Raw genomic sequence first — 17,152 nt, 5'->3', positions numbered from 1 at the left:
ACTTGGTGAACATTATTTGTGTCCATGTTCAACTGAGTTCAAATTTAATGTTATATTTCCTCCACACCAACAGAAAAATTTAAATGGTTTTTAGAAGCAGATTCCATTGACTTTTTCTTTTTTCTGTCCCTGTTTTTTTTTTTTTAAAAAAACTTGGTCTTACTGAATAGTAAAGAAATTTGAAGACCTAAATCAAATACAATTTCGACTATAACTTTAAAAGTACTTTTGTATTTCTTTGTTTTTGAGCTATTTTTAAATTTTCCAATTATCTCTTAACTAAGTGCTGTTTTGATTGCTAGTCTCTTATTTAACACGGGAGTAACATTCAAGGATTGTACTTAATTGATTTATTTTTGAGCACTTGCATTTAACAATTTTTTGTTTACCTTTCTCTAATAACTAAAGTTTGCTTGGTGCTTAACTCTGAGGGTGTATTATGTTTTTTCCCCTTCAGATCTCTACAGTTAATATTCCTTTGTAACCTACGTTGTACAAGGTTAACACCAGTGCTGTATTTCTTCTTCTGCAGGTTAGTGAGTCATTATTTATCATCATTCTAAGCATCTTACATTTCCACCTTAATATAGCTAGATGAACATCCTTTCCATTAGTTTAGTCTAAGACTCAGTGAGCTTTCTCGTGCCTCTTAAAAAAAATCAGCTTTGTGCCTTTTCTGTCTGTAAATTTTTTACTTTTCTATGATTCTCCTTTTCTCATGTTGATTCAAATCAATTTCATGAAGGCTATGGCCTCGTGATTTTCCTTGAGAGTACAAATCAGATATTTTCTAAAGTTTTCTTCAAATTTTCATGCACATGTACTTTTAAAGAGGAAATTATTCTGAGTCTTCATAGATTAGGTGTTCCCTCCCTGTGTTGAGAAATTTTCCCTCGTTTATTTATACTCACTGTGGAGATATGTTTGTTTAGAATTGATTTACAAAGCTTTAGCAATGGACATGGGTGTTGTAAAAGACCACTGGATCTTTTCCAAAGAATTTCCCAGGAGGTAACAGATTTAGGTTCTGAGTATCTGTTGTTTTTGTGCTAGAGAGGGATTAGAAATATTAGAAAGTATTTTGGGAGGCCGAGACAGGCGGATCACGAGGTGTGGAGATCGAGACCATCCTGGCTAACATGGTGAAACCCCGTCTCTACTAAAAATACAAAAAACTAGCCAGTCGAGGTGGCGGGCACCTGTAGTCCCAGCTACTCAGGAAGCTGAGGCAGGAGAATGGCTTAACCTGGGAGGCAGAACTTGCGGTGAGCTGAGATCCGGCCACTGCTCTACAACCTGGGCGACAGAGTGAGACTCTGTCTCAAAAAAAAAAAAGAAAAGAAATATTAGAAAGTGCCCAAGAATAGAGTTTATGCTGTGAGTATTTTTCTATCAATCTGATGCTAATGTTATGCCATTAGCAGAAGTGCTTCCAGGTTTGCTATTCGGGTGCTTTCTATATGAAGATTTTGATGCCAGCTCCAAGTTTAAAAATATGTATTAAATTTTAAATTTAATTTTTTACATTTATAGATTTAGGGGTACAATGACATTGTGTTACATGGATATACTGCATATTGTTGAAGTCTGAGCTTTATTGCACCCATCACCAAGATAGCGTACATTGTACACAGCATATAGTATTTCATCCCTCATTCCCTTCCCACCCTCCATCCTTTTGGAATCTCCAGTATCTATTATTCGATTCCTTATGTCCATGTCTACCCATTGTTTAACTCTCACTTACAAGTGAAAACATGGGAGCAGTTTTTGACTTTGTTTCTGAGTCATTTCAGTAAAGAGTATGACCTCTAATTCCATTTCTCTTCAGGCAGAAACTGTTATTTTATTATTTTGTATGTCTGAGTAGTATTCCATTGTGTGTTTGTGTGTGTATGACTTTTTAAATTTAATTATCCATTGGTAGACATTTTGGTTGATTCCATATCTCCGCTATTGTGAATGGTGTTGCAGTAAAGAAACCAGTGCAGGTGTCTTTTTGATAAAAATGACTTATTTTCCTTTGAGTAGATACACAGTAGCAGGATTGCTGGATCAAATGATAGTTCCATTTTTAGTACATTGACAAATCTCTGTACTATTTTCCATAGAGGTGCTACTAATTTACATTTCCAACAGTGTATAAGCATTCCCTTTACTCTGCATCTTAACCAACATCTGTTGTTTACTGGTATAAGATGGTCTTGAATTGTGCTTTCAATTTGCATTTCTCTCATAATTAGTGAATTTGAGCATGTTTCATGTTTGTCAGCCACTTAAATGCCTTCTTTTGAAAATTTCTGCTTGTGCCCTTTCCCACTTTTTAATGGAAGTGTTTGTGCATTTTTGTTGGTGGTGTGGTTATTGTTTGATGTTTCTAGATTTGCCATATTAATTTTTTGTTGGATGCATTGTTTACAAAGATTTTCTCCCATTTCATACGCTCTCTCTTTACTCTGCTGATTATTTATTTTGCTGTACAAAAGCTTTTTAGTATACTTTTAAATGTATATATATTTCCATATATATTTTCACAAAAAGATGTATGGTGGTTATTTTAGTAAAAGTGCTGGAGGAAATGAAGAGTAGCATCCAAATGTCTATAAATATGTGCTCATCTTGCCTGGAAATCATATTTTTAAAAATTTTAATTAAAGATATTAGGTTATTACAGAGAGATCATAGTAATTATTAGCACAGCCCTGAGCAAGGTGATGGAAGACATTTGCCTAGAAATATCCTGGTGGGAAAAACAAAAAAACAAAACAAAACAAAAAAAACTTTGAATAATTTTTGGTTATACAGGCTAAATAAATGAGAAATTTTGTTCATTTATAATGTGAGTCTCCATATATATTTCTAATGTTAAAAAAGGTCATGCAAATTCAAAATGTGTTGAATTGATAGGATCCAAGTTAATTTCAATAGTAGGATAATATGTGGGTTACTAGTTGTAGAATAATGGCAAATAAAGGCAATTAATATTTGGAAATTTTCAAATAAACAAATTAAAAAATTTAAAAACATACAATGAATATACTAAATAGAAGAGAGCTGCTTTTCACTGTTTAATGGCAGAGTTTTCTAATTTGTTTGTATTATTTAGGGCCTAAAAAAATTCTTAGACATGCATATGAATTGTTGAGTTACTATATTTGATAAGATCAGCAATGAAAATAGAAGCAGAAAAATGTAGTTTGGTATCAGTTTTGGGTGGGACATTTCCTGGCATCATTTTCCAGCTGTGTGGTCATGGCCAAGATCACATAATGCCTGTGAATACAGTCTTCTTCTTTGTGAAATGTGGAATCACAGCTTACTTCATTGATTTTGTGAGACTGGGGAAAATGCATGCCAGTGTGGTAGAACCACTGAAAGAAATGCTCAGTAGTTGCTAGCCATAAATGTTACCAATACTTTGTAACAAACTGTTTCCTTGAAAACAGAAAGAAAAATAGATTTTTTTTTCTAAAATAATAATTACAAATTGAAGCATATTTTTATTATACTTTTGGTTTAGAACATGTCAAAAGTGCAGAAAAGTAATTTCATGCAAAACACATTGAAAGGAAAAGATGAGATATATTGGCAGTATCTTCAAGTGATTTGTTCTGACTTTAAAAGTTTCATGTTAGCCTAGGCTGTCACTTTGGAATACAGGACTCATTTTAATAGCTGTCATTCTGTCAGTGCTTCAGAATAAATGTATGCTCTGAAAATAGATATCTCATTTCTATTTTGTTGAAGTTAGAAATTATATTTCCAAAACCTGTGAACACAAGGTTCTATCCCAGCATATGCATTACACAACATCTAACTTGTATGTGATATTTCAGTGACAACATACTGAAAAATATTTGCTAGCAATCGTTCTACAGTGTTCAGAATAATGTGATTTTTAAACTTCAGACAGTTTGTATTATTTGTAGATCACACATCCATTTAAAAAAAGTTTGAAAAAATGATAGTTACGTGGCAATAACAGAACAATAAAAGTAAAGAGTTGGATTGTTTGGTAGGAGAACTACATTTTAAAAGATACTTCATTTCTTTTTTCCACAGTATTTTTTAAATGGGAAAATATAAATTAAATGCCAATTCTTAGTGCCAATCAATTCCTCAATGAATGGCACAGTGATTATGTCTGCACACACACACATACAAGTCACTTGTGAAATAAAATGAGACTGATATGAAAATCTAAAAAATTCAATTTACTCTTCTGTCTCATGAAGTTAAGGTTGATAGAATGAAGCTAGAGAGAAAGATGGAGAAGCAACTCTTGTGAAAGAGAGATAAAGGGAAGGAGAACAATATCAAAAAGCATTTAGCTTTAATTATCTTCCTTAACTCTAAAATATTCTTTAAGGGTCTGGGGAAATATTGTCCAAAGTGGCTAATAAGGATTATTTCATAGAGTATGCACTGAGGGTCTTCCATCTTTTCTAGCCTTGTATTACAACCAGGGATATTCTGGACCTAAATTACTTTTGCAGTCCTCTGTCTTTCCTACAATGAGGCTAGCGACGCTACCTTTGGTCATTGGCTCTTAGCTTCCCAACACCTATGTTAACATTTGAGGTTTCCACTAAACCAAGAAAACTGCTGAATGATATAAAATCACACTCCCTACTCACCTCACCTCCCGTTCCTGCCCCATGACCCTTTTGCCGCTGTTTCCAAAAAACATGCAAGCAGGCCCTTCGTACTTTGTGAATTTCACTAATGGAGAATTATGAAACTTCTTAAAAATGAGGAATTTAAATCCTTTATAAAGTTTGGATAGTTCTTACCATGATAGCCTCAATTTTAGAGTTCCTGTTTATTAGTTGATTTTAATAATTTTACGTAACATAAGTAGTTAAATTGTTTTCATAATAACGTGGACAAAATTCCTGGATATTTGATTTTTTTTTTCCCTATTAAAGTTAGAATCGTAGTATAATCAATCACCCCTAAACCAAATAAATCTGAATGAATAAATCTGCCTCTAATTTAGAATTAAGGTGCATTTGTTTCTTGAAATCTTTTTGTAAAATTTTAGGACATAGAAGGCTCATCGAATTGGATTACATTTTAGATTTAAGAATATAATACTTTAAGCTGAGATCCGGCCACTGCACTCCAGCCTGGGCGACAGAGCGAGACGCCGTCTCAAAAAAAAAAAAAAAAAAAAAAAGAATATAATACTTTAAAAAAGAAACTGCATTAGAATTTATTTTTTTTAATGTAAAAAAGAAACCAGCCAGAGTTCTTCCTTCTAAAACGTACCTGTTTTTTGAATACTTGATTTATTTTATTTTATTTTTGCATTGTTTTACTCTACTTTGGTATCCCTTCCACCAATTTTCCAAAGGAATGCAAGTGTCTGTTCCTTCCTTTAGGACTTCTGCCTTTAGGACTTACTCAGGCGTATTCAGCAGCAGGGCAGCAATGGACTTGGAAATGTAGCTTAAAGCAGAATTCCAGTGATCAGACAGGTCTGGATGGAATGTTGTGTACAAAAGACCCCAGCAGCAATAAGTTTAGGAATGGGAAAACACCTTAGAAAGAGTCAGTCAAGTTCTAAAGACCGGGAAGGCAGTTTCAGGATTTTTTTTTTTTTTTTTTTTTTTTTTTTTTTTTGGGACGTCTCGCTCTGTGCCCCAGGCTGGAGTGCAGTGGCGCAATCTCGGCTCACTGAAAGCTCCGCCTCCCGGGTTCACGCCATTCTCCTGCCTCAGCCTCCTGAGTAGCTGGGACTACAGGCACCCGCCACCGCGCCCGGCTAATTTTTTTTTTTTTGTATTTTTAGTAGAGACAGGGTTTCACTGTGGTCTCCATCTTCTGACCTTGTGATCCGCCCGCCTCGGCCTCCCAAAGTGCTGGGATTACAGGCGTGAGCCACCGCGCCCGGCCCAGTTTCAGGAATTTTAAGAATGAGTAAAGCAGCATTTGTGTGCAGGGGATACTAAGGATGCACTCTGATTCCTGTGTAGAGCTAAGAATCTGGAAGTGCTATTGGGTGGCCTGCAGTGATGACTACAAAAGTGCTCGGGATTATTTCTGCAGCTGAATAGAGAGGCAACACCTGGTGGCTCAACTTACTTCTGTGAAAGTTAGAGGCAGGTAGGCCTCTTTGCAGGTTCTGAAAAAATAAGAATAAGTTTGGTTTTTAAAATTAGAGTTCGTTCCACAAAAAGGATACAGCAACACACCCTGAAATTCACATTTATTTCCACTCCCTTATTAAGTTTTTTAAAAATGTGTTTAGTTCATTAATAGATTTCTCACATGCCTTGGGGCTCTGGACACACCACCCAAAAATGTGCCTGTAGGAGACCAGAGTGTGCCACCCTAAAACATACTTCTTTGGCATATTTTGAGCTGGGCTATTCTGAGAAACTGCAGACATAGGAGTAGTTCTGAAAAGGTATGCTTTTGTTAAATAAATTTACATATATAAAGGAAACCTATTTTAGTAAAAGTATCTTTACCAGGAAGATGACTGTTCCCAGACAACTTTTATTACCTGAGAGACTTTTTATCTGCATAATAAGACACCCTTTGTTCACCATTGATATGGTTTGGATGTCCTGCCAAAATCACATGTTGAATTGTAATCCCAACTGTTGGAGGTAGGGCCTGGTGGGAGGTGTTTAGATCATGGAGCCGGATCCCTTATAAATGGGTTGGACTATATACTGGGTGACAAGTTACTTCCTGCACTGAGTTCTTGTGAGATCTGGTTATTTAACAGTGTGCAATGTCTTCCTCCTCTTCCTCCCTCTCTCTCTTTCCTACTTTGACCATCTGATGCCCAAGCTTCCACTTTGCCTTCTGCCCTGAGTAAAAGCTTCCTGAGGCCTCCCCAGAAGCCAGGAGATGCCGGCACCATGCTTGTACAGCCTGCAGAACTGTGAGCCAATCAAGCCTCTTTTCTGTATGAAGTATCGAGTCTCAGGTATTTCTTTATAGCAGTGCAAGAGAGGCCTAATACAATAATATATTTCCTCCCCTCACCCTACCATAACTTGTGTTGTCACCTCCCACTAGAAACTCCAAGCCCCTATTTCTATCTGTACCTCAGGATGTTACAGAATCTTCAATCATCTGACCCTTCCTCTAGTCTCACACTTTGTGACACTCTCTTGTGTACGTATGTAATTAAATATGTTTTTTCCTCTTTTAGTGTCTATGTCAATTTAATTCCTAGCCCACCCAAAGCACCTAAAAGGGTGGAGGAAAGCCATTTTCCACTCCCCTACACCTTCACTTATCATTTGTATTCCACTGATTTTGTGGGTTTTAGTTTGTGTCTTTATAGTTGTCCTTCATTCATTCTCGTGTCCTTCTGATTCTCAGATGGTCTCAGTATCACACAGGCATTTAGATATTTTAAGTCAAAATGCCTGAGAAACAACAGACAGACAGAATGCTTAGCTTAGATACTATTAGTTCGTTTCCTCCAGGGAGTTGGCTGGGAGACAGATGCTCACAGGACTTTCCTCACTCACATCCAGTTCTTCCTGCTGGGAAACAGATACTTAGAGAGTATAGGAACCTATGGAGCTTTTCAGGTTGGCCTGCTAAAGTGAGAAAGGCTTGGTGATCACTTAGATGGTAAGACTTATGTGCACTAATTTTTTAATTTATTTGTGGATTTATATAAATGAAAGTGTTTTGTTTATTGTGTTGCAAAGCATAAAGGCAATTATCCTGTAATAATATCACATTACAGTGTAAAGGGAACATGAAAGATATAACTGAATTCTTTTATATTTGTTTATTATACATTAATTTCTGCTTATGGCATAAAATTTTGAAACATATAAAAAATTAAAAGAAAGATGAAATGCTTTATGTGTTTCCTTACAGAGACAATAATTTTATAAATTTTTAATACTTTTTTCCTGTATACACCTGTATTTTTAAATTATCCATATATAACTTCAATGTCTATGAGTTCTCTATATTTTTGGGATTACCTAAAACTTTAATTTTTAGTGAAAAACACTCACATTTCCCATCCTACTTTCAATCTGGTGGCCTTCTTAAGGTGTCTATAAATTTCTATATGTGCTTTGCCCACTGTCCATCTGTGGTCCTCCTTCCAGTGTGTTCTCACATACTGTCTCATTTCCTGCAGTAGTTAGTTAATTTTTTTTTCTGTCCACATTCTCCCATGTATGATCTCCAACCCTTTAGCATTGCCCAGTGCACTGCTGACAAAGCTTGGTGGCACATGGCTATTTCAATGAAGGCTTGGAGAAAACGCAGGGAGAGTACAAAACTGTCTGAGCAAGTTAAATTATAAAGATCTGTCTTCCTGGTCCTCTGTCCTCAGCACTATAAAGAAAGTGCGGAATATTTGAAATTAGTTTTTCTTTGACTGGTTTAATTTGAATTATTTGGTATGGCTCTTCCAGCCTTTTATCCTGATTCAACCCTTCACTGCTACCTAACATTTTATTTCCAAATAGATGAGGAAGAGTAAAGCTGAAGGAGTCCTGGGACTTTCAACCAATAATGTGACAACCTGCCATGCTGAATGGTTTCTTTTCTTTTTTTTTTTTTTTTTTTTTTTGGTGGTGAAGTCTCGCTCTGTCGCCCAAGCTGGAGTACAGTGGCATGATTCTGGCTCACTGTAACCAACTCCTCCTGGGTTCAAGCTATTCTGCTGTCTCAGCCTCCTGAGTAGCTGGGATTACAAGTGCCCACCACCACATCTGGCTAACTTTTGTATTTTTTGGTTGGGATGGTATTTTGCCACGTTGGCCAGGCTGGTCTCAAACTCCTGACCTCAGGTGATCTGCCCATGTCAGCCTTCCAAAGTGCTGGGATTATGGGCGTCAGCCACTGTGTCCAGCCAATTATTTTGAATTGAAAACTCTTGAAAGTCAGCAGATACTGGAAAAGCCTTTTCCTGTAACTTCATAAAGACTGGACCTTCCAAAGTCAACACCTGTGCCTTCCAATTCCTTCCTGAAGTCTTCTTACCTACTGACTGAGGAATGTAACATTTGGACAGATTTTGTCAGGAACCATTGTTCAATCTTGCAGACCCACTCGACTCCCAAAGAGTATCACTTATTAACCATTGTCTGAGCACTGAACTCACTCATTCTTTCGAAAATCATTTGCTTCCCACAAAGTTGTCACGTTTCTTCCTATCTCCTCTTCCCTTATGCAAAATAATCTGTAATAATCTGGACTTCACTGGGTTATTGGTTAATCATTCCCATGCGATTCCCCCGTGCTATGCATATTCAGTAGATCTGTACGTCTTGTCTTGATGTCTATTGTCAGTTCATTTTCAAGAAACCTTAGAGGGTGAAGGAGAACCTTTCCTTTGGCCTCTACAAAGCACACACCCAGATACTAAGAATATTTGTTTTGGAAAAGAACAAACTTGTGTCCCACTTACCTGTAATGGTAGCAAATTAATTAATATAAGCAAAAGTTGAAGCTTAATTTTTCTTAAAATTGGTATAAACAGTCTAAATGATTAAAAAGAAAGATGCAATATTCCTTCAAATAAAGTTTCTTTTATAATCCGTTTCTTAAATGCCGTTCCTCCAGGGGTAGAATAGAGAACATGTATTGCTGACAAGTAGGTAAATAGTGGTAAAACAAAACAACAACAAAAAAACAAATCTGTGGAACTTTTTGACAAGGCATACACTGATACGGTTTGTTTTATTTTTAAAATGGCAACAGGCTAAGTATCCACTGGAGCTTACAAATGATAGAATAATTCCCAGTCACCTGTAGTTTCAATCTCAATGGAAACTGCTCTACTTTGTTTAGAGCACAAAAATAATTCTGTTGTTTCCTTTGCTTCCAAAGACTATATATGTATATGTGTATATGTGTATATATATATATATGCACCTGAAGAGGGTATGAGCTTGCCAAACCCCATCAAGCTTTCAAAGAAGTCAGAATAATGCCAGGTGGGTCTTTCAGGAGAATATATACAGCAGACTTTGGAGACTTGTGTCGACAGTTATTTATTTTTCCTCTCCTAAATTCTTTTTGGGTAGGTTTTTCTGAATATAGAACTTTAAAATGACCCTGTAGATAATGGGCTCACCTGAACTCACCTTATTGTGACTTACATAAAAACCCCTATGCCAAAAGCACATTTTGGATGACCTCTCTGTAAGGAAAGCTCAGACTCTGGCCCCATGGAGGTATAAACCTCCCTTGGATGGAGTCCTATTATATGCTACAAACTGTAGAGCCTCCACATCTTCCCATACCATAGACGGAGAAGATGTGTCTATGAATTACCAAATCCAAATGCTCAATCCTTACCATTATTTATTTTTTATACTTCTAAGATGCCTCAAGGCTTATTTTTTATCAAATCTTATTTAAAGAGGGAAAGAGGACATGAGTGGGAACTGAAGATGGGAAGAGGGAACTGTCTTTCACTACTTCTGTTGTTTTGGCCCCTAGAGGGATCCTGCTCCTTCTGAAGAGTGGCTTGCCAGATTACAGAATGTAATATGTTATTTAGATTGGTTTAAACCATTTCTTGGATGAAAATGTTTGTCTGTGGACCTCTTGGAATGTGAGGTACAACTCTTTTTTTTCCCACTTGCCTAATACCCTTCCAGGCTGAACTTTACTTAGCTGGCATGATTTATGGGACATAAAAATCTCTTTCTCTCTCTCTCTCTTTTTTTAAGCGTAGTTTCACTCTGTCACCCAGGCTGGAGTGCAGTGGTGTGATCTTGGCTCACTGCAACCTCTGCCTCTCTGGTTCAAGCAATTCTCCTGCCTTAGCCTCCCGAGTAGCTGGTGCCCACCATCATGCCTGGCAAATTTTTGTATTTTTGTAGAGATGGGGTTTCACCATGTTGATTAGGCTGGTCTTGAACTCCTGACCTCAAGTGATCTGCCTGCCTCAGCCTCCCAAAGTGCTGGGATTACAGGCGTAAGCCACCACGCCTGGCCAGAAATCTCTTAAGTACAGGCATGGATACATGTGTACTAGCTGAGCCTAGTGGGGAAGGTAAAAAACTGGAGAAGGATCTCTTGAAAAGGGAACATAAAATTATTCAAGGCTTGAGTTAGGATACAAAACTATTGAAGTGGCTGGGGTGAAGGACGGGAGGTTGAGCAAATAAATGTGTTAGTGCATCAGTGTGGTTAGCATGGGCAAATAGAAAGTTGTCTGGACAATTAAAGGACACAGGAGATAACCCTTTCCCTCTATCGATCTTTTCTCTGCACCTGGAAGTAAATCTCACTGCAGACTAGATCCTTGTAAAGAGCCGTGTGAAGCAAATATCTCTGCTACTCCACATTTAGGGTCTTTGGTTTTGACCCTTGCCTAGCCACTGCTATTCCTTAAACCAGACCACTTTACATTCACGTCCACGTTTTGTACATCCTATTTTTGTTCCTGCAATGACCTTTCTCTCCTCATCCATATGGTAAGATTCTATGTAAAATCCTCAAATGCAGTTTAAGTCCCTTCAACATTGTCAAGTATTAGTTTTCTGTGGATGCTGTAATAAATTATGACAAACTGAGTGACTTAATACAGAAGAAATTTAAGTAGGCAGAGGTCTAAAATCAAGGTGTTTGCAGGGCTACACTCCCTCCAGAGCCTCTAGCAGAGAATCCTTTTCTGTTTCTCACAGTTTCTGGCTTCCTGAGTTCCCTGGCTTGCAGCAGCATAGCTCCAGTCTCAGCCACATCTTCACATACTATTTTCTCTGTATATCTGTGCCTTTGTGTCTCAACATTTATTCTTACAATGACACCAGTGATTGAATTTATGGCCTACTCTAATCCAGTATGACCTTATCATAATTTACATCTTAATTACACCTGCAGATAACCTATTTTCACATAAAGTCACAGTACATGTTCCTGTCAAAGTTTGTCTGCTCCCATGAAAAAATTACTTACTCTGTCCTTTGTCTCCCAGCATGGTTTACTATATCCATCTTTTTGTAAAAATTATACTGCATCATAGATTTATTTTATTATTATTATTTTTTAATGGGGTTTTGCTCTTATTGCCTAGGCTGGAGTGCAATGGCATAGTCTTGGTTTGCTGCAACCTCTGCCTCCCAGGTTCAAACGATTTTCCTACTTCAGCCTCCCAAATAGCTGAAATTACAGGTGCCTGCCACCACTCCCAGCTATTTTTTTTTTAATGTCTTTCCTTTCTACCCGATTGATAGTTCGTTAAATACAAAATATATGTGTCATCGTAACCCTAGTACTCCTCACAGAGTCTAGTTCACAGTTGGTGCCAAATAAGTATTTAATGGTTTGCAAGTAAGTTCTTGAAGACCTAAAAATTGAGATTCCACAATATGCTGTCATCTCTATGGAGCATCATTATTCTGTGTAGCTATTGAAATATATTCTGTCAAAATATATGAGCACTTTCTCAGTGAATGCTCCTTTTGGCAGTTGTGATATTTTCACCTCTCTCTCATTTATATCTTCATATGTAGCACCGCTTTTCTAGAAAAATCGGGAAGCGAGCTATTCTGTATGTTATTTTTTTCCCCAAAGGAATTCAATCTATCTTACGAGTGAACAAAGCATTCTTTGTTTATGTTTCTCTTTTGAAAAACTACTTCTAAAGTAGTTTCTAAAATAATTAAATCTGTCTTACTATGATAAACAAAGTATTACTATGCCTCCTTCAGTATGCTCTTGATATTCAAATCTTTATTGTGAGCATAAAGTGTTTTACTGAGCTGAAATAAAATGACATGCTCAGAACCTTGAATAAGTTTCATGTTTAATAGCCTCATATGGTAAAAGAATAGACAGCATTGATGCAGACCTAAGTTTATGCCATTTCTAAGTACTTTTTACAGTTTAATCTTCATTAAAAAGTGATAAAATTGACACTGTTAGTCCTATTTCACATATTAGGAAACTGAGGTATATAGTTACGAAGTGACTTGCCCAAAGTTACACAGCTAGTAAACAATAGAACAAGGACTCAACACAGTGTTATTATGCAAGAATAAGCACTTTAAGAATGCAGCAATATTGTCTTCTTGTGCTTTCCTCAGCACACTGTCAACTTACTGGTTCTTAGGTTGACTATCATCTTTCACATAAAAACATTACCTTCCCTTTTTACTTTCCACTTCTGATTTTAAATGTGCTCGTGTGCCAGTAAAGAATCAGAGTAGCAAGGCCTGGAAATCTGTAGCGGTGTACCTTTTGCTGGCTTTGATGCATATGGAACATGTAGCATGCTACCTTTCTCATGGCAGGGTCCTGTGATGGAAGCTGGGTCCTCTGTGTACCAGCGCCTTACTTTATTTTCATAGGTAGTTGGGCTGCCCTCAGTTTAGTATGTACCATGCGGAGTTCCTAAGTAGGCTCCCTAGTCAAGGCATTATGAAGAGAATGAAACAATATGTAGAGACAGCTGGTGAATATGAACTCTAGGAGCAATGGTGAAGCCTCGTCCTTAGACATGGGGAATGAGTAGAGGGAAGGGTGGGGGTGGGTTGGACATGAAGGACATGAAGAAGGTAACTCTACTGGTAATTGGTAAGAAAATAGAAAATTTTAAAGGTATTATTTTTAGTATTTCTTTATAGATTTCACTGTCTCACTTTTTCTCCTAATCTCTAATTATCAGCCCTTCTTCCATTGCTCAGTCAAAAAATGAATTAAAAGTGGTACTCAAATACAATTTTGAAAGGGCAGGAAGAGAGAAATGAGAGAGAGACAGAGAAAAAGGGAGAGAGAAAAGCAAAAGTTAGAATCTGCAAAGAACCGAAAGGTTAAGACAGCTAAGTAGGATTTTCATAAGGTCTGGAATGTCTCCGACTGACTTTATAGGCTGTTGACTGTAGGGTGAAGGAAGGATGGATCAGTCTAATTGAAAAATGCAAACTGTTGTAGAACCTCAATCTGGGGTATATTCCAGTGAATTGAGGCTCCCTGGTGAATCGTTTCCATACATGCCTTGAGGAAAATAAATATGTCACCATACGAACACTTTTCCCTTAAATAGCCTGATTAATTCTTGTATCTTTTATGGTAGAAATGTTGTTTTATATCATTTCCAGTCTTTTTTTTATTACAATTACAAGGGTATGTAGAATATAACAATTCATGCAATATTATATTCGTAGAATATAAAAATATGTATTGATTTGGCGTGTCACTTTAATGTTAACACTAGCTTTAATTTTCCAAAAGGACACTTCATGAAAAGCTAATGTTTACCCAAGGGAGTAAAGATGAGCCATACAATTTGCCCTGAGCCTTAAGTCCATCAACTAGGGGTTCTCAAGAAATACTTGTTGATAGGTTGACTAGTTGGAGAAGATGTCTGAAACTTGAGACCCTCTTTACAACTCAACTCTTTACATTATTTATCATGTGCCTTCTCTCTGGCAGGCTGCACTTACCTTCCTCATTTTCAGAGGCTATATAGCGCATCCTATTAGGGAGCAGCTCCTTTTTCTGCCTGCTTCCAATCTCAGTCTTCATGACTGCAGTGATCTGCACATTTGGACATTTTTAACTACAAATAACTGCCCTAAAGAAAACTGAACTAAGAAACCAGGGCATAGAGAAAATCAGGTAGTTATGTCTATAAATGTCCAGGCTTTCAAAGTCACCTATGACACTCATCAGGTGGAGGGACATGAAATAACACAGATGTGAAGGGCATATAGGTGACAGTTATTAATATCAGGGAGATTGATTTCATATCCTTGAAATGTACCAACCCTTAACTCCAGGTTCAGCAACTTCATAATTTACATAAGTACAGTCTGTGTCAGTTCATTAGCAGATCATTAGTTAGTCTGCAGAATATATTCTAAAATGTTCTCAGGAAAATCTCGGGGGAATGCACCAGAAAATAAGATTTTGCTGAACGCCTCTTTTAGAGAAAGATAGGAGTGTGTGTGTGTATGTGTGTGTGTCTCTTTCTCTGTGTGCTTTCTTTTGCATTTAATCCACCTTCATTTTAGGTAGTGGATTTGGTCAGGACTGCGTGGGTCAGCACCCGGGGGCAACACGAAGATTAATTTCTGAGAACTGAGTAGGGATTCAAGACAGGTTTCTACCATATTGTGTTTGACCTGCATGTTCTTAAGTGCCTGTTTCATGCATATATCCAGTTAGGTATTTTTTACAGGATATGATGTTTGCATGAGTACATCTTATAAATGTGATGTTCAAGTTTGGTTTTCTTCATTTTGGGCAAAAGTGGACGATAGGTAATCATTCCTAAATGATTCTGTGCTCCATTGAAATGCTTCTCTTGAAGTACAAATTGCTACATATGGAGAGGGCATCTGTCCAGCTGGTCCAGGTGTTTGCATTTAAAGCCACCATGAATGCAGGCAATAGACTTGTAGAGGAAAAACTAAAATAAAAAATAAAATATGTACGTTATTACTATTCAAGTTAACTTAAGTTTAGGTGGAGAAGACCCAGAACAAACTGGGGGACTGAGATAATAAAGGAGAACGTGGAAAACAATGGCAGAATGTTTAACATCTTATAGCAAAATGCCATAAATAAATAGTGGCACTTTTTTTTTTTTTTTTTAACTGCCCCCCTCAAAACGTTTAAGAGCTTGGAAAACACTGTGAAGGGGAAATAGGTATAGGCACATGTCATTTTATTGTGCTTTGCTTTATTGCTCTTTGGAGATAGTGCAACTTTTACAAATTGAAGGCTTATGTCAACCCTGCATCAAGCAAGTCTATTGGCACCATTTTTCCAACAACATATGTTCAGTTCCTGTCTCTGAGTCATATTTTGGTAATTTTTGCAGTATCTCAATCTTTTTAATTATTAGTATCTCTGTTATGGTGATCAGTAATCAGTGATCTTTGAAATTACTGTTGTAATTGTTTGAAGAACTACAGACTTGTTGAAGGTTCAGGATTTTTTTTTTTTGATTTAATGCTATTGCACACTTAATAAACTACTATATAGTGTAAACCTAACATTTATATGCACAGGGAAAGCAAACAATTTGTACGACTGGCTTTGTTACCATATTCACTTTGTCACGGTGGTCTGGAACGAAATCTACAGTAATGCAGAGGAGTGTGACTATATCATTCTTCCTACAGTTTGGGAATGGTTATGTGGACTTTCACTGTAATATTTACCTTGGTTAAAACAGAGAGAGTAAAAAAGCTTCAAGGTATAAGGTGTGACAGAAAGAGGTATACCTTTGAGATCATGTTTAAATAAGAAACTTCCAGAAGTCATCATCAACCCAGGCAGGGATACACATCTACCTGCCTGTAATAAAAGTTATTGACCTCCAAACAACATACGAGGAACATAAACCACCTATTAAGTATCATAGGTCACAACTTTGTCATGCATTCATTCTAGTTCCTGACTTCTGTTGACTTTATGGGCACTGGACATTTCCACCATGCCTGGATTCATAGTTGCTTTAACCTACTTCCAAAACGTTGAACCCAGCTTACTGAATCCATACTGACTACTGCCTTTGCCATATTTTCAAAGATTTCTAGGGCTTCATGTTTTTGGGACCTCATTCCTTCATACTCATTTACTTCTTCCTATTCTAATTAAATTATTGGTTTTTTGTTCATTATCACTCACCTGTTGGGGTACCAACCTTCATTCTTCTCGTTAAATTTGCATCTCAGGTCAAGGTGTCATATTCTGTAGGTCACCAGCATGCACAGCCATGTCATTCATGCTTGGCTGACCGTTACCTCCATGTCCTCCATGAATATTTGTTGTGTGACTGCATACATTATGATGGCCTGATTAGTAAATAGAAATCGAGTTTTAATAAGCCAAAATAAAACATTTCTTCAAGCATTCTTAAGCACTTATTTTGTTTTGCAATTTTTCAAAAAGTGAATATACTTTCCTCATTAAGTGTATTTAATTGTAACTGTTTTAATAAAAATAGATGATATAAAACATAAGGTTCATCCAGGCTGACTTGTTTTCTGAAGCAGATATCCTTTTACAAGATCCTCCTTAGCTTGACAGTGTTGTACGTGGAAGAGGCATTTGATAAACCTAACCTTCCAAACACTGTAGTTTAGCTTAGCTAAGCCTAACTTAAATACGCTCAGAACACTTACATTAGCCTATATCTGGGCAAAATCACCTGACAACACAATCCACTGTAGGGAATCAGGGGTTTACC

The sequence above is a fragment of the Rhinopithecus roxellana genome, chromosome 14 (genome assembly GCF_007565055.1).
Source record: "Rhinopithecus roxellana isolate Shanxi Qingling chromosome 14, ASM756505v1, whole genome shotgun sequence".
NCBI classification, from domain to species: Eukaryota; Metazoa; Chordata; class Mammalia; order Primates; family Cercopithecidae; genus Rhinopithecus; species Rhinopithecus roxellana.
Note: the sequence above shows the minus strand (reverse complement) of the source record.